This window comes from Ascaphus truei, chromosome 5 (genome assembly GCF_040206685.1).
Source record: "Ascaphus truei isolate aAscTru1 chromosome 5, aAscTru1.hap1, whole genome shotgun sequence".
Taxonomy (NCBI): domain Eukaryota; kingdom Metazoa; phylum Chordata; class Amphibia; order Anura; family Ascaphidae; genus Ascaphus; species Ascaphus truei.
In genome coordinates this window covers 292,184,734-292,194,218 of record NC_134487.1, presented here as the reverse complement: position 1 = coordinate 292,194,218, position 9,485 = coordinate 292,184,734, and the positions used below count along the sequence as shown (strand labels likewise).

The window sequence follows — 9,485 nt, the reverse complement described above, 5'->3', positions numbered from 1 at the left end:
GTAGACCATAACACACAGGATGTGAAGTAGCTGGCACCACAAGCAGGGCACGTAGCTTCACAATCCAGGTCTTGACCCGGATAAGCACAATTTGGACATAGACACATCAAGCAGGCGGCATCCCCAGTTATTACTTCTAGATATCCCCCGGGCAAATAGTAATGTCCTGCAGTACAGTTCGACATTTTGGATCAGACTAAAGTGCGTGGAGGCAGAAGCACAGGTAGGATAGCTCCTCTGTTGCTGCTGGCTCTGAAGAACTGAGAGTGCGGTCGGGCACCTACGACTCCTCCCTTGTCTTTGGTAGTCGATGAGCATTTGTTGTCGCCGAGCCCCCTCCCTCTGGTGGAGATTAGAGGACATGGCGTGATTTTGCCTCCTGGATGAGTCACATCGCGGGGGTGGAGTTCTGGTTTTCATGCCATAGGCGGATCCCAAACCCCTGGGAGTAGGGTGCCCCCAGTAGCACGTGGCTCAGCACCCACACTGAGCACAACCTGTGGACGTCGGCGGGAAGCCGGACGCCATTTTGAAACAGTTCACCTACGGGTTGAATTTGAGCAGTTATAGCAGGTTCCTCGATCTGAAGAGCAGGCACGTCATCTGCCGCCCCAGCCATAAGCACAATGTCCTCACTGTCTGCTCCCCCTGGTGGAACCAGAAGTCCCAAGCAGCACAAAAAGGGCGTGGTTATGGCTTTCGCGCCACTCCACAACATACTTGCAACACTGGTTTCTGCAGTTTGCAACTGGACCACACGGTCTGTGTGGTGTTGGCGGTAACTCATTTCGTGTGGTCTCTGCGGCATATAGATTAGCAGTCTACCAAGAGTAGGTTGTACCCCAGGCTAGCAAAGCTCCATTGCAATACGCTGTACACGATCTTTGTCCATTACAAGCACTCTGTGGTTCTTTAGTCTGGCTACTGGCTAGTAGTACGCTGGGCTTCTTCCCTATGCAGTACTCTTAGGCCGCCTCTTCTAGGCTGCCTGTATCGCAGACCCTTCGGTGGCTCCTGGGTTTCCAGGTACACCCCCCTTCTAGGTATCTCGACTACCCGCCTTAGGACGACTTAGAACAGCAGTAGCCTTTATGTCTCCAGACCGTTCACCCGATGGAGCCATCTAGGTCGTCTGTGCAAGGTTACTCTCCTCCTAACTACACCTAGCTTCCCTCCTTCAACAGTACTTATTCTGGAAGCGTACCTTGTTACTTCCAGCTTTATTTCGCTGTAAGCCTGTCCTGTTATCGCATCTCAGCATCGCCTCCAAATGTAACGGTGTCCCCCGCTCCCCCCCAATCGCAGATAGGGACCATTACTGGGTGGGTGTGGTGCATACCTGCTGGTAACAAGAGGGCTGAGTCGTCCGCGATGACTTTGGGACACAGGAACAGGCATCTGGGGCCCATACCCCACGTAATACTTAGCAGTGCAGCGCCTCCATCTGCCGTAGGCTCCAGGAATATGGAGATGATTTCCCACGGTAGAACTTGTACCTCTCCCCCAAGTTAGATCACACACAAGGCCGGAGGTATATTGCAAACAGGAACAGTTTATTACTACACACTTTGCAGTAACACAACAGCTACTCGGCAGTCTTCTGCCGGATACAGTCTCTTTAGATCAGCTCTCACTGGGGATGGTCCTTTGACCGCCACTACAGGCCAAAGGCACCCGCAGCCATCCTAGCTCTTCCCCACCTCCCTAGCGGAGGCAGTGGTATAGGTCCACCCTCACTCCTCCCCGCAGGGAAGAGCACATGGGTAGGCCCCAATCTCAGGCTCCCAGTCGTGTGACTTGCCTTTCTCAGAGGGAAGGAACAACCTCTAACTTTAGGGCGATCCGGCCCTTAAGTACAGCCAGAAGGCGGGCACCCCGTTGTCAAAGCTACAACAGGATGTACCAAAGTGCAGTACCAAAGGTGAAAACACAATACCAACAACTGGCAAGCCTGTAAATACCAGGGTTTACTGCCATCCCATTAGGTAGAATAGTAGCCAGGGGGTACCCCGCTACAGCTGCTAACCTCTAACATCTCTTTAACCCGATTGCGCACATTAACACACACTCACACACCCACCGACACACTGATGTACACACAGTACACATAGATAAACACTAATGCTATAAGCATACACGATGATGGATCCTGAGATGTTTGAAAGCTTGTAACATATCAACTACTTGTTTGTCCAATAAAAGGTATCATACCCCCCACTCCAGGAGTGGCCAACTCCAGTCCTCAAGGGCCACCAGCACGGCAGGTTTTAAGGCTATCCCTGCTTCAGCATAGGCAGCTCAATCAGTGGCGCGACTGAGCCACCTGTGCAGAAGCAGGGATATCCTTAAGACTTGGCACGTTAGTGGCCTTTGAGGCCTGGAGTTGTCCATTCCTTACCTACTCCTTCTCCCTCCTTTGTTACTACATGGAAGAAAGGACAAACCCAGCTGCCTACCCTTCTTTGCATACACATAAAAGCACTGATACACATAGTCTAAACACACACTGATATATACAACGATTTGCACATGCACAAAGATACGCTCAAACCCACATACTGGATACTTATAACATTGTAAGCCTGTGTTTTTTTGCTTTTGTATTGGCACTGCTCCCTGATTGTCATGGGAGCAGTTCTCCCTACAATGTTTTTTGCTCCCATCCCGCCATTTTCTTTGTACATGTATAGGAATCAGGGTCTTCCGCAGCTGAACCATGTTAAGTTCAGCTGCGGTGGCTCCCTGTTTCCCGAGATACTTTCCAGGGAAGGTGCCGCCGGTACTCTCCCCTCTGAGGGGAAACAAAATGGAAATTGTAATCCCGCTGGCCATTAGCAAGCTCTGTTGGCCCGCGTTAAGCAAGGGATTTAAACCTCCATGAAGTACCAGGGACACCTTCTTCATTAAGTATCCTGGGAAGCAGGGGGTCCCCAGAGCTGAAATAAACAAGGTTTAGCTCCGGAAACCCCTTGACATCTTAAAAAAATAAATACATTGGGACCCATGGATAAGTGAGATAACAAAAGAATTTACCCCCATGCTCCTTGAAAAAAGACTGGGAGATAAGACAAAAAATTTCTATGTACTGTATTGGGTATTTAGTTATATTCCTACACTTCTCTCCCATAGGCCCAGATCAACAAAACGGTGCTAAGTTTTAGCACATCTTTACTTAAATTCATATGATTAGGTAGGATGACCAGATGTCCCAGTTTTTAGGGCTCTGTCCCGATTTTTTTTCCAGGTGCGTCCCGGTTTTTGGATGGATCCCCCTGGCGAGCACCGACCACGCATGCGTGATCGGCACTTGGCGGCTGATTGTGCTCTGTGCGCGACCAGCAAGCTCCAATCTTGCATGCACAGTCGGCATGTGCCAATCGCGCATGAGCATGCACGGTCGACAAGCGCTCTTCGCACATGCGTGATCTTTGTCCTGGTTTTTGCCGGAACAAATATGGTCACCCTGTGAATAGGAGCTGAGGCATGATATGGCTTAGCACCCTTTTGTGGGTCTGGGCCTTTCAAGGAAAACCATTTTGATTTGTACTTGAGAAGTATGGAAGAACTTGAAAAACTAGGCCCAACGCGCTATGTCATACCTCTCAAATATCCCTAATTTGCACCACACATTGGGGGTTATAGAAGCTGCTAATTGCACCATGACTGTCCGTAAACCCCAATTCAAGTTAATAGGGATTTTCGACCAATCACCCATGGGAATATATTGAATTCCCCTTTTAACATGTTATACAGAATGGTTGTTACCATAGACATAGACCATTACACAACTCCTTCAAAAGTCAGGATCAGACTTATACATAGCAGAAGATCCGGCTGAACAGCAGGATATGATGCTGCACAGCTCTGTGAAAAATGAAATAAGGGCTAAATCGCACAGCTGGTAAAAAAAAAAAAAAACCAAGTTTATTGGGTCGGCAAGATGTGCATAGCAGCAAGGCAGCATGGGAACGCGTTTCGTGGCCTACGGCGCTTTGTCATGGCCTTGTACATACATCAATAGTTCTTCAATGGCATCACCCTCGACATTTTTAAATATTGCCTGGGAGTAAATGAGTCTTTGGAGGTAAGTTTCATGAGCGACAGATCTCTGGAAATTAGGCCCAGGAACACTGCTTCTTTATAGAAAATAGCTGAAGCGCTCAAATGCAGGTATATTGAACAAAAATAAGACAAACCACTAAACCAGGGTACTAATAATTAACATAGTACTTAGTGTAAAATAGTATGGGTACTATCCTCCTGAAGACAGGTGGTAGATGGTACAAGCCCACTCACCCTCAGTCTCATCGGCAGGTTCCCCTGAAAATAAGCAATACTCACATCCTGGTAGTAGGTAGGCAGGCAGGCTGTGCAGCTACAAATATGCAATACAGGAAAAAGGAGACCAAAAGCGCACCAGCACAAACGGAGCAGGAAGGACCCAAAACAGAAAATAATTAAAAAGGCACTTTAATGTGACAAAAGACCCATCCAACGCGTTTCGAACGTCACAGCGTTCTTTTTCAAGGATAAAACACAATGTGATAACATCCATTATATACCCGCTTACCTGTGGGCCGTTTCGCGCCAAAAATCGGAACCTGATGACGTCATGACGCTACGCGCGTCATCGCGCATGCGCAGAGCGACTCAGTGCCGATCTAAGGGCAAAAGGAAGTCCCACAGACAGTGTGGCCATCTTGGATAAGAGCAAGTCGTAGGAAATCACTGCCCCACTAATAATAAACATCCCTACAAGACATATATACAGTGCTACTCACTGGGCATGCGCATTGCGACGGAATAAACATAAACAAAGCTAAAATACAAATGCTAAGGAATACAAATAATAGAAAGGGAAAAAGCATAAGAAAAATTGAAAAAAACATATTAAATTACAACTTATACTGACACATAAGGGAAGAATAAGAATATAGGAAGCATATAAACATAATTGAAAAATAATATGTGACAACCAAATAACTTAAAAACATACATGTTAAAACATAAATACTGCATAACACAAATTGTAAATCTAAATCCTAGGAACCAGAGAAATACAACAAATATCATATATAAAGCACATTGTATAGAGTATTATCAACACAATACATCAAAGAACCGAGTTTATTATAAACTTTATAAGATTTTATTTATAAGATTTTATTTATAAAACTTATAAGATTCAAAGGGCTAAATTTGATCAAACCTTATTCGCTGAGATCTTATCAGCTGACCGTGATTGACCTAAAGTACAATCGATTGTTTAAAAATTATCAAACATTACAAGAAATGGGTTAACTGCCAGTCAATATTCAGACCCATAGGGAAGCGTGTTTGGAGAATAAAATCCAATACGCCTCCCTACGGTTCAGAAGGTTGACATGATCACCTCCTCTAGATTTACAATTAACTGATTCAATTCCCAGGAAGGAAAAATTGCTTGTTCCTCCCTGACCACATTCCGTGAAATGTTTAGAAACAGGATGATTGGTGTCTTTCAATCTTATGAGCCTCAAGTGCTCTAACATCCTGACCTTAAGGGCCCTAATCGTTCTCCCCACATACATCTTGCCACAATCACATGTTATGAGATAAACCACAAATTGACTTTTACAATTTATAAAACTGTTGATCTTATATTCCTTATTCTTTAATTTATTCACACCATGTGGCTGTGGCAAGGCATACTGTAGAAAACTTTTTGCCGGCTTCATGTGTTTGCATACACTACAAGAGCCACATTTGAAGGAACCCCTGGTGATAAATGGTCTTGTAGACCCAGAAGTATTAAGTTCACTTGGTGAGACATAAGATCCAATTGTTCTCGCTCTACGGTATACAAAAGTAGGACCAGGTTCAACATATTTTTTAAGTACAGGGTCCATGGATAGGACATTCCAATGTTTTGAGATTATGGAGTTAATCTTTCCACTTTGTTTATTAAACTGTGAAATATTTGGTTGTCACTTTGCTTTTCAATTATGTTTATATGCTTCCTATATTCTTATTCTTCCCTTATGTGTCAGTATAAGTTGTAATTTAATATGGTTTTTTTTCAATTTTTCTTATGCTTTTTCCCTTTCTATTATTTGTATTCCTTAGCATTTGTATTTTAGCTTTGTTTATGTTTATTCCGTCGCAATGCGCATGCCCAGTGAGTAGCACTGTACATATGTCTTGTAGGGATGTTTATTATTAGTGGGGCAGTGATTTCCTATGACTTGCCCTTATCCAAGATGGCCACACTGTCTGTGGGACTTCCTTTTGCCCTTAGATCGGCACTGAGTCGCTCTGCGCATGCGCGATGACGCGCGTAGCGTCATGACGTCATCAGGTTCCGATTTTTGGCGAGAAACGGCCCACATGTAAGAGGGTATATAATGGATGTTATCACATTGTGTTTTATCCTTGAAAAAGAACGCTGTGACGTTCGAAACGCGTTGGATGGGTCTTTTGTCACATTAAAGTGCCCTTTTAATTATTTTCTGTTTTGGGTCCTTCCTGCTCCGTTTGTGCTGGTGCGCTTTTGGTCTCCTTTTTCCTACACTGCTTCTTTAGTGGCACTTTGCACACAAACTAGTAAAATGTTGTTTAAACATAGAAACAAACTGGGCACCTACCATATTTCTCAATACTGTATGTTCTTCAATCTCCTTCCCTGTTTCTTTTTGCTTTGTCCTGTTTTGGGGCAGGCAGATACAGACCTATTGGAATTACAGGAACGTGAAATAACTCCGCCAAGTGGCAGCTTCTCTTCCCCTCTCTTTTGACATTTCTTTCCTAATTAAAGTGTAACTCTTTGGCAGCTCAAGGATGACATGGAATACATGATGTGCTGCTTACATTATGAGAGAGTAAAATGGCCATGTTTAACCTTTTTGTTGCCATAGGCGCCGGCAATGCGTTGAGCAGCCAATGGGTCAATTGAAGAAAGAATGTACAGAAGTTGCAAGACTTAACATCTTCGGTGGTGCGATCGCAGCGGTCGGGATACCGGAGGATGAACGCCACGGGAGGTCCTATTCAGAAGCATGGACCCCACCACCCACAGCACCATTGCGGAAGACTTACGCTTGTTCGTCTGCAGCGCTCGGGACAGTAAGTCTTAGTACATCTCTAGCCAGATGTGTTCCAGAGATTAAATCTGAAGAAAATCACAGTGATGGATATTTTTAAGATGCAACAATTAATTATTTTGTAATAATATTTCTCCAAGATATAAAAATGAGTGGTTTTCAACTTTAAGAACTACGGAACTCTATGTGGGTTTATTCAACAAATTGTGCCAATTGGAGTATTATAGCCGGTAAACTCCTACTGAATGACATCGCAGTTTAATGGATATCCCTCTATGAATGCATTGTATAAGCCCGTAAACATTTATTGACGTTATGTAATGCCATCTCCCTGTGGTTCAACTTATATTTTTTAAATAAACGAAACCCCTATTGTTTTATATATAATTGATAAAACAACAATAGCCTTTTTGAATTATTAAATAAAAAGTATCACTAGAATAAAAGGATTGGGCCTTGAATAAAATGTCCACCGGGAACCCTGAACACCGAAAACCTCTCATATTTATTTATTTATAAAATGTTTTACCAGGAAGTAATACATTGAGAGTTACCTCTCGTTTTCAAGCATGTCCTGGGCACAGAGTTCTGATGACAAATAATACATGATTACAAATACATAGTTACATTAAGTGAGCAGGGTTATACATTGTATACAAGACATTGCATGCACAGAAAGAGATAATATATATTATAGGCGTGTATGTAACAGTTACAGACCAGATTAAAATGAGAGACCGCTTGAGTTTTGAAAGAACTTAGACTCGTGTCGGCTGCGAGAGTCTCCGGTAGACTGTTCCAGTTGTGAGGTGCGGGGTATAAAACAGTAGTAGGATCTTACTACGAAATATGTGATCGAGAATGATAAAAACATATATAAAATAATTTACCTATTAATTGCTACAGGGCTCACAAATATATTGGGCTGTAATGCCATTCTGGTGGAGAAGGTGTTAAATGCTCCAGGCCTAGAATAAAAAAAAAAAAAAAACACAACCAAAACACGTGACAGGCAGGGATCCTCTTAGTATTATTTTACCAGCAGTTCTGCATCTAACAAGCACAGCGGCTTCACTCACCTGCCACGAAAGCCTGTTAAACAAAGTGGAATCACTAGGAAATTTGGGCACCGTTCCAAGCCCGAGAGAATGGAATCAAGCTACGCGGCTGCATTACTGTCCTCATTATTCCGACACGTAATTACGACTGACAAAATACAAAGGTGTTGTGTGGAGCAGATACCCATCTCATTTAGACAACGAGTGACAACTAGGCCTGAAAATCATCTGCATAAAAAAAAAAATATGTCATCTCACCCGCAAGACCCGCGTTTCACGGCATATTCTCATTAATCATATATCTGACATGATGGGATCCAGTAGAGGCCCCAGCACCTATATTCTATCTAGCACACCTTCAAAACGACCAGGCAGCCATATACAGTCTCACCAGCGGTGGAAGTGCTTTAAAAGTGATGCTGAGTCTGATTTCAACCCATAGTGATGAACCCCGCTTTTGATATGAATTAAGGGGAGAGAGAGAGCACCCAAGTATCGCACTATGGTTTCCCATTTATCTGGTTTTAGGTTCCATATAATATTTAGGTTTACCTAAGCTGTGCCAGTTTTCTTTTTGTTAACCCATTTTCAATGTCGATACAATATTTAGGCTTAAAGTATGAAAGTAGAAGAAATCCTGCGGGAGGTAAGCGGAGCACAGCAGAGCAAATGCAGGGGCTAAACACCAAGATAAATAAAAGTCCTTTATTGCATGATCGACTTCATGGTAAGTGGTGAGTAAAAATCTCTTACGTGTTTCAGGCGTCTGCCCTTTATCAAAGAGAACTAAAAAAATTAAGAAATTGGAAACGTACATTTGTAGATAAAATGTAATGGTAGTTTGGTATTGTGTTACCCCTAGTGCCATTGTACTTCAGAGTTTCACTCATTGTAAGCACAAGTTATCTTGTGAGAATAGAGAGCTCTTGAGTGTAGCTACAGAGATCAATACTGGGCAGCATGAGTGATCAGTGAGATGTGGCAGGAAAATTAGGGTAAAGTATTCTATTAATCCAGGGGTGGCCCTGAGAGATGCAGCTAGAAACTCCAACAAACTGATCTCTCATACTATGATGGTCGGCGAGATGTTCCATCGCAACCTCCTGGGCGGGAGCGGAGACATCAACCCTATCCCACATCAAACAAAGAATTTGGGTCTCCCTTAAAATGGAGGAACTAACCACTATCATTAGAGATACATGCCCCAAATTCCAGAAAGTCTGGCAACCCTGGCTGCTATATGATAGTGTAACAGTCGCGCTGCCCACAAACAAGACAAGGCCCCGGCACGCAGGTGGGAAGGTATAACACCACACACCCGCAGCAGCGGAGGCGTGTCTGGAAGGCG

At 43.8% G+C, this 9,485-nt stretch overlaps 1 long non-coding RNA gene across 2 annotated transcripts in view; it reads left to right on the top strand.

Moving 5' to 3' along the window:
- LOC142496182 (uncharacterized) overlaps nucleotides 1-7,565 on the top strand; it is a 28,796-nt gene extending 21,231 nt beyond the window's left edge. For both annotated transcript variants that reach the window (XR_012801910.1, XR_012801909.1), the window contains exon 3: nucleotides 6,894-7,565. This is a non-coding gene — a long non-coding RNA (uncharacterized LOC142496182). The remainder of the gene's footprint in view (nucleotides 1-6,893) is intronic.
- The last annotated feature ends 1,920 nt before the right edge of the window (nucleotides 7,566-9,485 follow it).